This window comes from Salvelinus alpinus, chromosome 26 (assembly GCF_045679555.1).
Source record: "Salvelinus alpinus chromosome 26, SLU_Salpinus.1, whole genome shotgun sequence".
Classification (NCBI taxonomy): domain Eukaryota; kingdom Metazoa; phylum Chordata; class Actinopteri; order Salmoniformes; family Salmonidae; genus Salvelinus; species Salvelinus alpinus.
In genome coordinates, this window is record NC_092111.1 from 38,244,092 (window position 1) to 38,258,256 (window position 14,165).

The 14,165-nt window shown below is 42.3% G+C and overlaps 1 protein-coding gene across 10 annotated transcripts in view; it reads right to left on the reverse strand.

Moving 5' to 3' along the window:
• Positions 1-14,165, reverse strand: part of LOC139555278 (protein 4.1-like) — a 125,952-nt gene that overhangs the window by 98,534 nt on the left and 13,253 nt on the right. For 4 of the 10 annotated variants that reach the window (XM_071368951.1, XM_071368955.1, XM_071368953.1 and 1 more), the window contains exon 1: positions 1,093-1,249. The exons of 1 other annotated variant lie outside the window; for it this stretch is intronic. The gene's annotated coding sequence lies outside the window, so the exon portion shown is untranslated. Of the gene's footprint in view, positions 1-1,092; positions 1,256-14,165 lie in introns of those variants that run through there. 5 more of the 10 variants (XM_071368957.1, XM_071368948.1, XM_071368952.1 and 2 more) reach the window with 4 other exon arrangements.

The window sequence follows — 14,165 nt, forward strand, 5'->3', positions numbered from 1 at the left end:
TGTTTTGTTCCTCTTAATACGGGTAGACTCAGGATTTGGATGCTGACAAATCAGAACACTTTTATGGCCTCCCTATGGTTAGAGCGTTGGGCCAGTAACCCGAAAGGTTGCTAGATCGAATCCCCGAGCTGACAAGCTAAAAATCTGTTGTTCTGCCCCTGAACAAGGCAGTTAACCCACTGTTCCCCGGGCGCCCGAAGACGTGGATGTCGATTAAGGCAGCCACCCCCGCACCTCTCTGATTCAGAGGGGTTGGGTTAAATGCGGAAAACACATTTCAGTTGGTTGTACAACTGACTAGGTATCCCCCTTTCCCTTTGCTTCATTGTAACAAATCCTTAATAAATGTCACAGGAACTAGGCCTATTCAATGTCTGATAAATACATTAGTCAAAGAAAGCTATAAAATGCGTCAGTGAAACGTTATTAAAAGAGAGTTGAAGACAAAGGAAACAAATGAAAAAAAAGGAGTTGGGAGATCTAATTATTTGTGTTAAATTGAGCCTACAAATTAGCCAAGAAGAAAATCTATGATATATTTTAGCCTTTGATTATACAAAAAAATATGCATATGAACCTGAGAATATCTTTATCAACTCAGGTAGTATATTTGTTTTGATTTGACGTTGAGTATAATATATTAACATTGCGGAGGGCCTTTCATATCGATGTTATTGGATTGCTATAGTCGCCGTTACTTTATCCCGAATGGCTACATTTGTATAATTATTTAACATTTGACATATTTGTTACACTGTTTCCTATGTGTGAATTACCCTCAAATCAGCAGCCCTATTCTAGATTATTCTAACTCTCGTTGTGAGCCGCAAAAAAAAATATTTGGGGTATATTTTAACGCGTTGGATCAATGAAACGGGTAAACAAAAACATGTTTTCGGTTAGAATGCAACGTTCTTTAGGAAATTAAATTCGAGGCTTCTCGATAATAAACGGTATGCAGGTGTTTAAAGGGTCTGTCTAAAAAATGAGGCTGAATGTGAAAAAATTGTCAACAGATTTCTTTCCTCGCGAGCATCGCATCACACAATACATACTCCATCGCTAGGGTTCAAGGTTTCACATTGCACTTACCTTTTTCTCTCTATTTCATGAAAAGAAACAAATACTCCTCAATGAAAATAAACGGCTGGTTTTCTACTCTTTTCGCGCATTGGATAAATAGAGTCGCAATTCCATGTGTGTTATTATCCGGGCTATCTTTTTTTTTTTTTTAAATGTGTTTAGGTTCTAGTAAAAAGGAGGGGGTTCCGTATGCAATGAGGTAAGTGTATTTATAGCAGTAGCCAATGGGCAACGGGCAGGGACCAGCCTAATCTAATCATTGTGTTCGAGGCTTGTGTTCGATGGCAAGCGCCAAGGCTGCACCATTGTAACCAAAGATATATAAAATATCTTCATTTGCATAGAAAATCAATGTATCTATTTCCAGGAGTAAATTGAACTATAACTTAGATATTGATTTAAATTCGATTAAATACAAGTTTAGGGAATTAACCAGAATCAATTCAATGTCAGACATTTACATTTTTATAACATAACTGCTAAAAGAGCGATTGTTCAAGCCCCCCGACCCGATCTACAACCCGAGGCGATGATAGAACTGGTCGGAATAACTCGAGAAACCGCACACATGCCAAAGAACAGTGTACACATTGGAATAGAATAAAAACCCGTTCCCATTGTTTCAACAACTGATGTTTCCACCTTTACAAAAAGGATGTGGTGAATCAGTCTCTCACAGACCGTCCTTGCTCCTTTCATCCATCACACGTAATAAATAATGACTAACATCCTTTTAATGGACTGAGACAGCTACAACAACAACAAAAAGTCATTCTAACTCGGTGGTTTGCTAAAGCTAAATCGCCAGAATGCTAGTAGTGCTCTGCTTACAGTTCTACAAATCAGGGGCGTAGGTACAGGTGGGCCTGGGTGGGCCCTGGGGGAGCCATGCCCAACCAATCAGATATTTCATGCTCTACTTGTCAGTGTTCCAAACAGGATATTATTTGTATTTTTACCTAAACACATTAGGCCTACATGACTTTGGTAGGAACTCACCAGAACTGAGTACCCGGCACCTCAAATGTTCTCCTGATTGAGTTTCTGCACCTCCTATAGAAAATAAGCTAAAGAGTATTGAAGAGTTCCTGCACCTAAATATAAATGGTACAGGCACCTATTTCAGTCTAAGTCAAGCACTGACCTAAACATGCATACACTATCATATAGAATGTATAGCAAGCAGTAGGGCTATTTGACCAAGAAGGAGAGTGATGGAGTGCTGCATCAGATGACCTGGCCTCCACAATCACCTAACTTCAATCAAATTGAGATGGTTTGTGATGAATTGGACCACAGAGTGAAGGAAAATCAGCCAACAAGTGCTTAGCATATGTGGGAACTCCTTCAAGACTGTTGGAAAAGCATTCCAGGTGAAGCTGGTTGAGAGAATGCAGAGTGTGCAAAGCTGTCATCAAGGCAAAAGATGGCTACTTTGAACAATCTAAAATATATTTTGATTTGTTTAACACTTTTTTGGTTACTACATGATTACATGTGTTATTTCATAGTTTTGATGTCTTCACTATTATTCTACAATGTAGAAAAAAGTTTAAAAAATAAAGAAAAACCCTTGAATGTGTAGGTGTGTCCAAACTTATGGGGTATTGTGTGTAGGTCTGTGACGCAAAATAAGACATAGAAAACGGGGGTGACAATACAGTCTGCTACCATTCTCAATAGTTTCCCATCAAGGTTGTCTATACCTGGTGGTAATACAGTCTGCTACCCTTCTCAATAGTTTCCCATCAAGGTTGTCTATACCTGGTGGTAATACAGTCTGCTACCATTCTCAATAGTTTCCCATCAAGGTTGTCTATACCTGGTGGTAATACAGTCTGCTACCATTCTCAATAGTTTCCCATCAAGGTTGTCTATACCTGGTGGTAATACAGTCTGCTACCCTTCTCAATAGTTTCCCATCAAGGTTGTCTATACCTGGTGGTAATACAGTCTGCTACCCTTCTCAATAGTTTCCCATCAAGGTTGTCTATACCTGGTGGTAATACAGTCTGCTACCATTCTCAATAGTTTCCCATCAAGGTTGTCTATACCTGGTGGTAATACAGTCTGCTACCCTTCTCAATAGTTTCCCATCAAGGTTGTCTATACCTGGTGGTAATACAGTCTGCTACCCTTCTCAATAGTTTCCCATCAAGGTTGTCTATACCTGGTGGTAATACAGTCTGCTACCATTCTCAATAGTTTCCCATCAAGGTTGTCTATACCTGGTGGTAATACAGTCTGCTACCATTCTCAATAGTTTCCCATCAAGGTTGTCTTTACCTGGTGGTAATACAGTCTGCTACCATTCTCAATAGTTTCCCATCAAGGTTGTCTATACCTGGTGGTAATACAGTCTGCTACCATTCTCAATAGTTTCCCATCAAGGTTGTCTATACCTGGTGGTAATACAGTCTGCTACCATTCTCAATAGTTTCCCATCAAGGTTGTCTTTACCTGGTGGTAATACAGTCTGCTACCATTCTCAATAGTTTCCCATCAAGGTTGTCTATACCTGGTGGTAATACAGTCTGCTACCATTCTCAATAGTTTCCCATCAAGGTTGTCTTTACCTGGTGGTAATACAGTCTGCTACCATTCTCAATAGTTTCCCATCAAGGTTGTCTATACCTGGTGGTAATACAGTCTGCTACCATTCTCAATAGTTTCCCATCAAGGTTGTCTTTACCTGGTGGTAATACAGTCTGCTACCATTCTCAATAGTTTCCCATCAAGGTTGTCTATACCTGGTGGTAATACAGTCTGCTACCATTCTCAATAGTTTCCCATCAAGGTTGTCTATACCTGGTGGTAATACAGTCTGCTACCATTCTCAATAGTTTCCCATCAAGGTTGTCTTTACCTGGTGGTAATACAGTCTGCTACCATTCTCAATAGTTTCCCATCAAGGTTGTCTTTACCTGGTGGTAATACAGTCTGCTACCATTCTCAATAGTTTCCCATCAAGGTTGTCTTTACCTGGTGGTAATACAGTCTGCTACCATTCTCAATAGTTTCCCATCAAGGTTGTCTATACCTGGTGGTAATACAGTCTGCTACCATTCTTAATAGTTTCCCATCAAGGTTGTCTATACCTGGTGGCTTATCATTATTGATGGATAACCATCGTTTTTCTACCTCTCCCACACTAACTTGACCAAATTCAAAACAACAATCCTTTTCTTTCATTATTAGATTTTCTTATACAAAAATATGATGGTTCACTGTTCAATGTTGTCAATTCCCTTCTGAGTTTTCACTTTATTAGTGAAATAGTCATTGAAATGATTCGCTATATCAAAATGTTTTGTTATAAATTATCCATTAACTTCAATGAACGATGGAGATGAATTAGGTTTTCTGCCCGTGATATCATTTAAGGTACTCAAAAGTATCTTTCCATTGGGTTTTATGTCATTTATCTTTGTTTGGTAATATAATGTATTGTTATTTTTGTTAAGTTTAGTCATAAAATTTCTCAATTTACAGTATGTCAGCCAATCAGCTGAGCAGCCTGACTTGTTTGCCACCTCTTTTGCATAATTTCTTTGAACCATAAAATGTTTAAATTATCATCAATCCAGGGGGCTCTAACAGAAAATCAGCCCCAAGTTATTATAATTTAGGAAATGTGTTCCAAAGTATTCCCACGTATAATAGAGAGATGTATGTTATCAAATAAAAATATAAGCAAAGTTTGACATGGATGGGCTCCTGAGTGGCGCAGTGGTCTAAGGCACTGCATCTCAGTGCAAGAGGTGTCACTACAGTCCCTGGTTTGAATCCAGGCTGAATCACTTCCGGCTGTGATTGGGAGTCCCATAGGGTGGCGTACAATTGGTCCGGGGTAGGCAGTCATCGTAAATAAGAATTTGTTCCTAACTGACTTGCCTAGTTAAATAAAAAAATACAATCAATCCAGGGGGCTTGTGACGTAGAAGTCCGTCACTGGCCGCGGGCAGCATTTGGTACTTTAACGCACGCACACATTCATCACTCCTCCCTGCTCCGTTATCAGATAAGTTAACAATGTGGGTCGACACACAAGTTAACTTCTCTATCTTAGTACATACATTTCACACTTACGTCAGTAACCGGTTATGGTATAAAGAAATAAACAGATAGGTGTTCATATTTAATATGAGCAATATTTATTATACTTATTGATGTTATGGATGAGTGCGTTGTTTGTTTGTTCTGTTCCTCTCTCTCTCCATTTCTGTAGCTTCTGGGTATGCTGGATAAGGACCCGAGCTAAGGGAATTGGGCTGACTTTGTAGTGCCTGTCCCGCATGGCTCATTAATGTAAATGGGCATATTGAAAGACACTGTCAGTAGTGATGTAATTTTGTAAATGTTATATTGTGATATTGTTTCATAAAAAACGTGTTGCAATGTATATACTTTAGTATGTTTAGTTAAATGGCAATTGTAGGTTTGTATAGGTAACTAATTAATTAGTGTTAATTGTTCTGAGGGGAGGGGCTAGCCCTACAAAAGGTGCCTCTCTTTCAGTTCATGGAGGGGCATTTTGGATCGAGCTGTGGATGGGGCAGCATTGTTTTTAAGCTGTCCCATAAGGTATACGTTTGATGGCAGTACTGTTGTTTTTGTTCCGGAATCACTTTGTAAATAAACACCTTTGCACAGAAGAACTATTGCGGCTCCGCCATCTTTTTATTTTGATAGAGGTTAGGTTTTCCAGTTTAGCCTTCTGGCCTACGCTACGTGACAGGGCTCTAACAGCTCTCACTGTTAGTCTCTTAACAGGTGCATGCTTTTGTCACGTCTACTCCCACTCCCCCTCTCTGGCGCTCGATGTCACCGGTTTACTAACCACCGGTCCACTAACCACCGGTCCTGGCAACCCATCTTCATGCACACCTGGTAACCCTCATTACCCACACCTGTGTCTCATCATCAGTCACACCTGGACTTCATTACCCCCTTGATTACTCACCCTTTATATAGTACTCTTCTGTTAGTAGTCGTCAAGTAGTATTGTTTATGTTTTCGTGTCAGACGATTCTCCTGTTTGTATCGTTCCATGTTCATTATTAAACTCACTAACTGCACTTGTTTCCTGACTCCCTGCGCCTACATTACAGCTTTTCAACAATTGTCATTAAATACTTCCAGTGCTGCATCTGGATTCAGTTCCTCATACACATAATCCGGAAAACATTTTGTATGAATTACTTTTGGCTCAACCTTTGGCAATTTGTCTTTCCTTGTTATTGCCAAAATGTCATGGTCACTACAGCCAATGGAAAGTGATACTGCTTTGGAACAAAGCTCTGCAGCATCTGATAAGATATGATCAGTACAATTGGTATGGACTCTAGTTGGTTGAGTGATAACCTGGGTCATTTTACGGGCATTAGTCACAGAAGCTACCTCTTGAGAGGACAGCTAGTTGCTAACCAGTCAATGTTCTGTTAACATCACACACATCAAGTATTGTACACACATTTCGCAAATAATGACTGTTAGCTCTTAGTGGTCAATAGCAGCAGGCTTTAGATAAGGCAGGTGAACTTGCAACCACAATACTTCAACAACATTTGACATGGGATCCTCTAAGCTTTACAGGAATATGGCTCTGAACATATACAGCAACACCTCCCCCATAGGCATTCCTGTCTGTTCTGTAGATGTTACACACTCTGTGGAAAGGGTTCTACATGGAACCCAAAAGGGTTCTACCTGGAACCAAAAAGGGTTCTTCAAAGGTTTCTCCTATGGGGATAGATGAAGAACCATTTTAGGTTCCAGATATCACATTTTTCGCTAAGAGTGTAGCCCTCTATTGCTACTGCGGTATCATCAAAGGAATTATCTAAGTGAGTTTCAGAGATGGCCAGTATATCAATGTTATCCGATGTTAGCAAGTTATTGATTTCATGAACCTTAATTCTAAGGCTACATATATTAATGTAGCTGTTCTAGTCTATGTAAGCTATGGCCTGTTATGTGTATTAGCATACTGTCAGGCTATAATTTACGTTTCCTTTGAAGTAGCGTGTAACCTAATGTAAATCTGATCTACTTTGATTGGCCTCCGTGCCAGTGACTAATACTAGACACGCCTGGCCACGTTGGACCCCACTTCGGGCCAATGATGTGTCTTTGGAAAGTCGACATTCTAACAGTCTAATAAATACATTTCATATATGCTATTGGAAGAATAATAATTTTGGCTGTGTTTGTGAAGGTAACATTAGAATATGAAAGAAAATGCATTTCAAAGAACACAATAGCAGTTTCATTAGTTCATGTTACAGTATGTTACAGTATGTTACAGTATGTACAAACCGAGGTACAAAGGAAAAAACACCATCACAAAGATTATTCATTATTAATTTGTTAAGGGCAGGTCTAAAGGAATGAATTCATGAATTTAAGAAAACGCATTTCAAAAGAACAGAATTAAATATTTGGAATTTAAATATATTACTGTGTTTTGAGTGTTGTGAGTGCACGTGGGTAACGCATGTAAATAGGAGTAATCCCCCCCCCCCCAAAAAAAAAGTGATATTTTGAAATAGAGCTCAATGGGTCATTTCTGAGAGTTGTTTGACAAGGATAGGTGATTTGGAAACTGCAGAATCTGCTCTTTCTGATACGATATAGAGACATCAAAACATCTTACCTGCTTGTGACTCCGTAAGAGATTTAGCAAAAGTCACTTTTTGTTTCCCTGCCTGTGTCAATTCCAAGCTGTGCTGTTCATCAGATTATTCATATAAAATGTAACAATTTATAATATTCTCACCCATCAGACTATTGTCAATTTAATCTTATCTTTAGGCTAACTCCATTCTTATGTGTGAAATGAGTTTCGATATAGTTTAGGTGTAGTTTAGATGGGCTATCAACAGCTGCACAGGCCTGAAGGGCAGGGGAAAAAAGGACATGTCCTCTTAAAACTGCTTATAACACCAATTGTTTGTGATATTAAGATTCTAACAATGATAGTGTGTTAGATAAACTTATTTAAAAAGTACATTTGTCTTGAGTCAATCTCCTAGTGTTAAATGTTTACATTTGTGGCAGCCTAGCTTAGCTTAGCCTTCTATCTCCTGGTCGCCTAGCCTACTATCTCCTGGTCACCGAGACAGCGAGAGGTTGCCAAGCCTATTGTGATTTTTACTGTTATATCAGGGCATTATGTTCTAGTCTCATAATCTATAGACCTATGGTTTATTAGGTGATTGGAAGTCCCATAGGGCAGCGCACAATTGGCCCAGTGTCGTCCGGGTTTGGCCAGTGTAGGCCGTCATTGTAAATAATTATTTGTTCTTAACTGACTTGCCTAGTTAAATAAAGGTTAAATAAAGGTTAAATAAAATGTTAAATAAAGGTGAAATAAAAGGTTAAATAAATGTTAAATAAAAGGTTAAGTAAAAGGTTAAATAAAGGTTAAATAAAAGGTTAAATAAAAGGTTAAATTAATAATAATAATAATGATGATGTGTCGGTCCATGTGAGTCGCATGTTAAATGCAAGTCATGGATTTACGTAGGTCTACAAAACTATTTGCTCTGTAATGTGAAAATCACATGTTAATTGGTTTGCTGTGTGAGATCGATTACAGTAGGGTAGACTTTGTTTTAATGATCATTTTATGATCATTTTATAATAATTCTATGATGATTTGAGTGCCCAAATTTTGGCCCACCTAAATGTTTGCTGTCCCTGCCTTCTGTCTATGCCACTGCTACAAACTGTTTCAAATAAAAGCACAAGAGATAAATTCCACAGAGATTTGCACACGGTTGGGGGGGGGGGGGGGGGGGTCGGGATTCGGGATTCGGTCTCTGAGGGCACAGTGCGGTTGTAATTGGCATATCTAAGCCACTTTGAGCCAAGTACTCTGGGGGGGATAGACAGTCCCAAACACAATGGTTACTAGGCTACTATGGTTCAGTGTCTGTGTGCCCGGCCGTCCTCATTCAGCTCTGCTGTGCTAACCACTCAGGGTCACTGCTACTGCAATATAGGATGGAAATCTCACAAAGCATAGACTCCAGAACACACTTTCGGAGTGAAGTTTCCACTAGGTACAGATCTAGAATCAGCTTCTCCAACCCCCCCCCCCACCCCAATTTTAACCTTAAACATTAGTGGGGGCAATGCGACACTGACCCAAGATCAGCATCTAGGGGCAACTTCACCGTATTCTTGGCACCCATTTGTTTTCTTTTGTTTCATGATGTCACACCCTCCCCGTTGGCCCTGCCCCTCCCCTCTGTCTCTAATGTAAGGAGCAGGTGCACGTGGGCCAGACCGTCTGGTGATGTGAAATGACAGCACCAACCAGACGGCATCCCCAGAGAGTAGGGGAGCAGGGGGAGGAGGCAGGAACCTCACACACACACACACACACACATAAACACACACACACACGCACAAACACACACACACACACTCTCACACACACACACACAGACACACACACGCACGCACAAACACACTCTCTCTCACACACACACAGACAGGACCCCCTCCCTCACATGCACACACTATGGCTCCCCTCCCGCCCTACCCTCGTGTTACCGCTACTCTTCCAGAACATTCTCCATTCCTCTCCCTCCTCCAACCTCGCTCCTCTACATTCATCCCTCCCCCTCATCTCCTCTCCTCTTCTCACCCTCCATCCCCTTTTCCCTCCCACCTCCATTGACATCATGATTGTCACCTCCAGCTGAGCATGTTGTCTTCCAATATTATCACCAATACAATACCCACCCTACCACCCTGACCATACAATACCCACCCTACCACCCTGACCATACAATACCCACCCTGACCATACAATACCCACCCTGACCATACAATACCCACCCTACCACCCTGACCATACAATACCCACCCTACCACCCTGACCATACAATACCCACCCTGACCATACAATACCCACCCTACCACCCTGACCATACAATACAATACCCACCCTACCACCCTGACCATACAATACCCACCCTGACCATACAATACAATACCCACCCTACCACCCTGACCATACAATACCCACCCTACCACCCTGACCATACAATACCCACCCTACCACCCTGACCATACAATACCCACCCTACCACCCTGATCATACAATACTCACCCTACCACCCTGACTATCCAATACCCACCCTACCACCCTGACCATACAATACCCACCCTACCACCCTGACCATACAATACCCACCCTACCACCCTGACCATACAATACCCACCCTACCACCCTGACAATACAATACCCACCCTACCACCCTGACCATACAATACCCACCCTACCACCCTGACCATACAATACCCACCCTACCACCCTGACCATACAATACCCACCCTACCACCCTGACCATACAATACTCACCCTACCACCCTGACCATACAATACCCACCCTACCACCCTACCACCCTGACCATACAATACCCACCCTACCACCCTGACCATACAATACCCACCCTACCACCCTGACCATACAATACAATACCCACCCTACCACCCTGACCATACAATACAATACCCACCCTACCACCCTGACCATACAATACCCACCCTACCACCCTGACCATACAATACCCACCCTGACCATACAATACAATACCCACCCTGACAATACAATACCCACCCTACCACCCTGACCATACAATACCCACCCTACCACCCTGACCATACAATACCCACCCTACCACCCTGACAATACAATACCCACCCTACCACCCTGACAATACAATACCCACCCTACCACCCTGACCATACAATACCCACCCTACCACCCTGACCATACAATACAATACTCACCCTACCACCCTGACCATACAATATCCACCCTACCACCCTGACCATACAATACAATACTCACCGTACCACCCTGACAATACAATACCAACCCTACCACCCTGACAATACAATACCCACCCTACCACCCTGACAATACAATACCCACCCTACCACCCTGACCATACAATACCCACCCTACCACCCTGACAATACAATACCCACCCTACCACCCTGACCATACAATACCCACCCTACCACCCTGACCATACAATACCCACCCTACCACCCTGACCATACAATACAATACCAACCCTACCACCCTGACCATACAATACCCACCCTACCACCCTGACCATACAATACCCACCCTACCACCCTGACCATACAATACAATACCAACCCTACCACCCTGACCATACAATACCCACCCTACCACCCTGACCATACAATACAATACCCACCCTGCCAATGTGAGGGCGTGAGGGTGGTTCTAACCAAATGGACAATAAAGTATATATTCTGACAAGCTGGTTATAAACCCCTGTACAACAATAATATTCCAGCCGTATCTACTGTTATAAGCATCATGTACCCACTGTATTTCCTGTGGTGTCTGTGAATAGTAGCCTACTCAAAACCTGTGATAAGTGGTGGAAGAACTGTCACTAACAAGCATCACACCTTCTAAATAAATCTGAATTCCACTTTCTCTCACTCTTTCAACACTACGGTCTCATCATCGTACACCATCTGAGAATGGACACCGGAGTATGAACAAAGGAACGGACAACTCAGGGATGTGATGACGTGACACAAAACAAAGCAAAATGACTTTTGAACTGGTGTGCAATCAATCACCTCTACGGTACCCCAACCTCGTACTAATCAGCAGTGTTTTAATAGTAGTGTTGAGGATGGAGGAGATCAGTCCAACCCTTCAGGCTCTACTAATTAGTCTGTCTTCTCTTCTGACTCACCTCCTTTCCTCTCCTCTTCCCCTCTCTCCTCTCCTCTCCTCCTCTTCCTCTCCTCCTCCCCTCTCCTCTTCTCCTCTCCTCTTCTCCTCCCGTTTCCTGACTCTCTTCTCCTCTCCTCCCTTCCCCTCCTGTCTCCCCTCCCACTCTTCTGTAAGAAGATTAGACAGTGCAGCGCCTACCGTTTTACTATTTCATCTGATGTTCCAACTCCCCACTTAAAACAAGCGTGACTGGAAAATACCCAAAGATAACCTCCTAATATAACAACAACATAAAAGAGGATGCACAAGGTCAGATTATGATGTACTTTATATAAATGTCCTTTCTAAACTCAAGCCTCATTTTATTTCTGCTCTTTTGTATCCTCACGCTGATAGGCATGACCGCAGAAATTGTTTGGGTGTGTGTGTGTGTGTGTGTGTGTGTGTGTGTGTGTGTGTGTGTGTGTGTGTGTGTGTGTGTGTGTGTGTGTGTGTGTGTGTGTTTTCCAAATCTAATTTTATTTGTCACATGCTTCATAAACAACAGGTGTAGAGAGAAAAAATAATAGAAAATTATAACATGAGGAATAAATACACAATGAGTAATGATAACTTGACTATATACACGGGGGTACCAGTACTGAGTTGATGTGCAGGGGTACGAGGTAATTGAGGTAGATATGTACATATAGGTAGGGGTAAAGTGACTAGGCAACAGGATAATACACAGTAAAAGCAGTATATACTGTAGCTTGGGGTAAAGTGACTAGAAAACAGGATAGATAATAGGCAGTAGTAGCAGTATACTGTAGGTAGGGGTAAAGTGACTATGCAACAGGATAGATAATACACAGTAACAGCAGTATACTGTAGGTAGGGGTAAAGTGACTAGGCAACAGGATAGATAATACACAGTAACAGCAGTATACTGTAGGTAGGGGTAAAGTGACTAGGCAACAGGATAGATAATACACAGTAACAGCAGTATATACTGTAACTAGGGGTAAAGTGACTAGGCAACAGGATAGATAATACACAGTAACAGCAGTATACTGTAGGTAGGGGTAAAGTGACTAGACAACAGGATAGATAATACACAGTAACAGCAGTATACTGTAGGTAGGGGTAAAGTGACTAGGCAACAGGATAGATAATACACAGTAACAGCAGTATACTGTAGGTAGGGGTAAAGGATAGATAATAGACAGTAACAGCAGTATACTGTAGGTAGGGGTAAGGGATAGATAATAGACAGTAACAGCAGTGTATGTGATGAGTCAAAAGAGTTCGTGCAGAAATGGTCAATGCAGATAGTCCGGATAGCTATTTAACTAACGATTTAGCAGTTTTATGGCTTGGGGGTAGAAGCTGTTCACGGTCCCGTTGGTTCCAGACTTGTCGTGCAGTAGCAGAGAGAACAGTGTATGACTTGGGTGGCTGGAGTCTTTGACAATTTTCAGGGCCTTCCTCTGAATGCATCGCTAAATAAACTATTATGCCGGAAAGATTTCATCTCTCTCTCTCTCTCTCTCTCTCTCTCTCTCTCTCTCTCTCTCTCTCTCTCTCTCTCTCTCTCTCTCTCTCTCTCTCTCTCTCTCTCTCTCTCTCTCTCTCTCTCTCTCTCTCTCTCTCTCTCTCTCTCTCATATCGAGCCAGCGACCACCTGTTCATTTTCCCTGGCTGGCTCTCTGCTGCTTCCTGCTGTCTCAATGTTGTGCTACATGTCTGTGTGTTTTTTTTATTTTCTTTGTTGGGTGAATCATTTACCATACTGTATATTCCCATGCAGTAATGTATGGACATGTCAACCTTATTTCACTTGGTAAATTGACTGAAAACATATTGTCATTTTGAAGGTATCGTATAGCACTGCTTCTTGACACAATGCCCGCTTAACCCGGAAGCCAACCGCTCCAATGTGTCGGTGGAAACACCGAACACCTGGCAACCGTGTCAGCATGCATTGCACCCGGCCCGCCACAGGAGTCGCTAGAGCGCCATGGGACAAGGACATCCCTGCCGGACGCTGGGCCAATTGTGCGCCGCCCCATGACTCTCCCGGTCGTGGCCGGCTGCGACAGAGCCTGGACCCTAACCAGGATCTCTAGTGGCACAGCGAGCACTGGTAGGGCCAGTGTTCTGTCTTTACCTGCATGTCCCCATAGCACCAGGATCTCTAGTGGCACAGCGAGCACTGGTAGGGCCAGTGTTCTGTCTTTACCTGCGTGTCCCCATAGCACCAGGATCTCTAGTGGCACAGTGAGCACTGGTAGGGCCAGTGTTCTGTCTTTACCTGCGTGTCCCCATAGCACCAGGATCTCTAGTGGCACAGTGAGC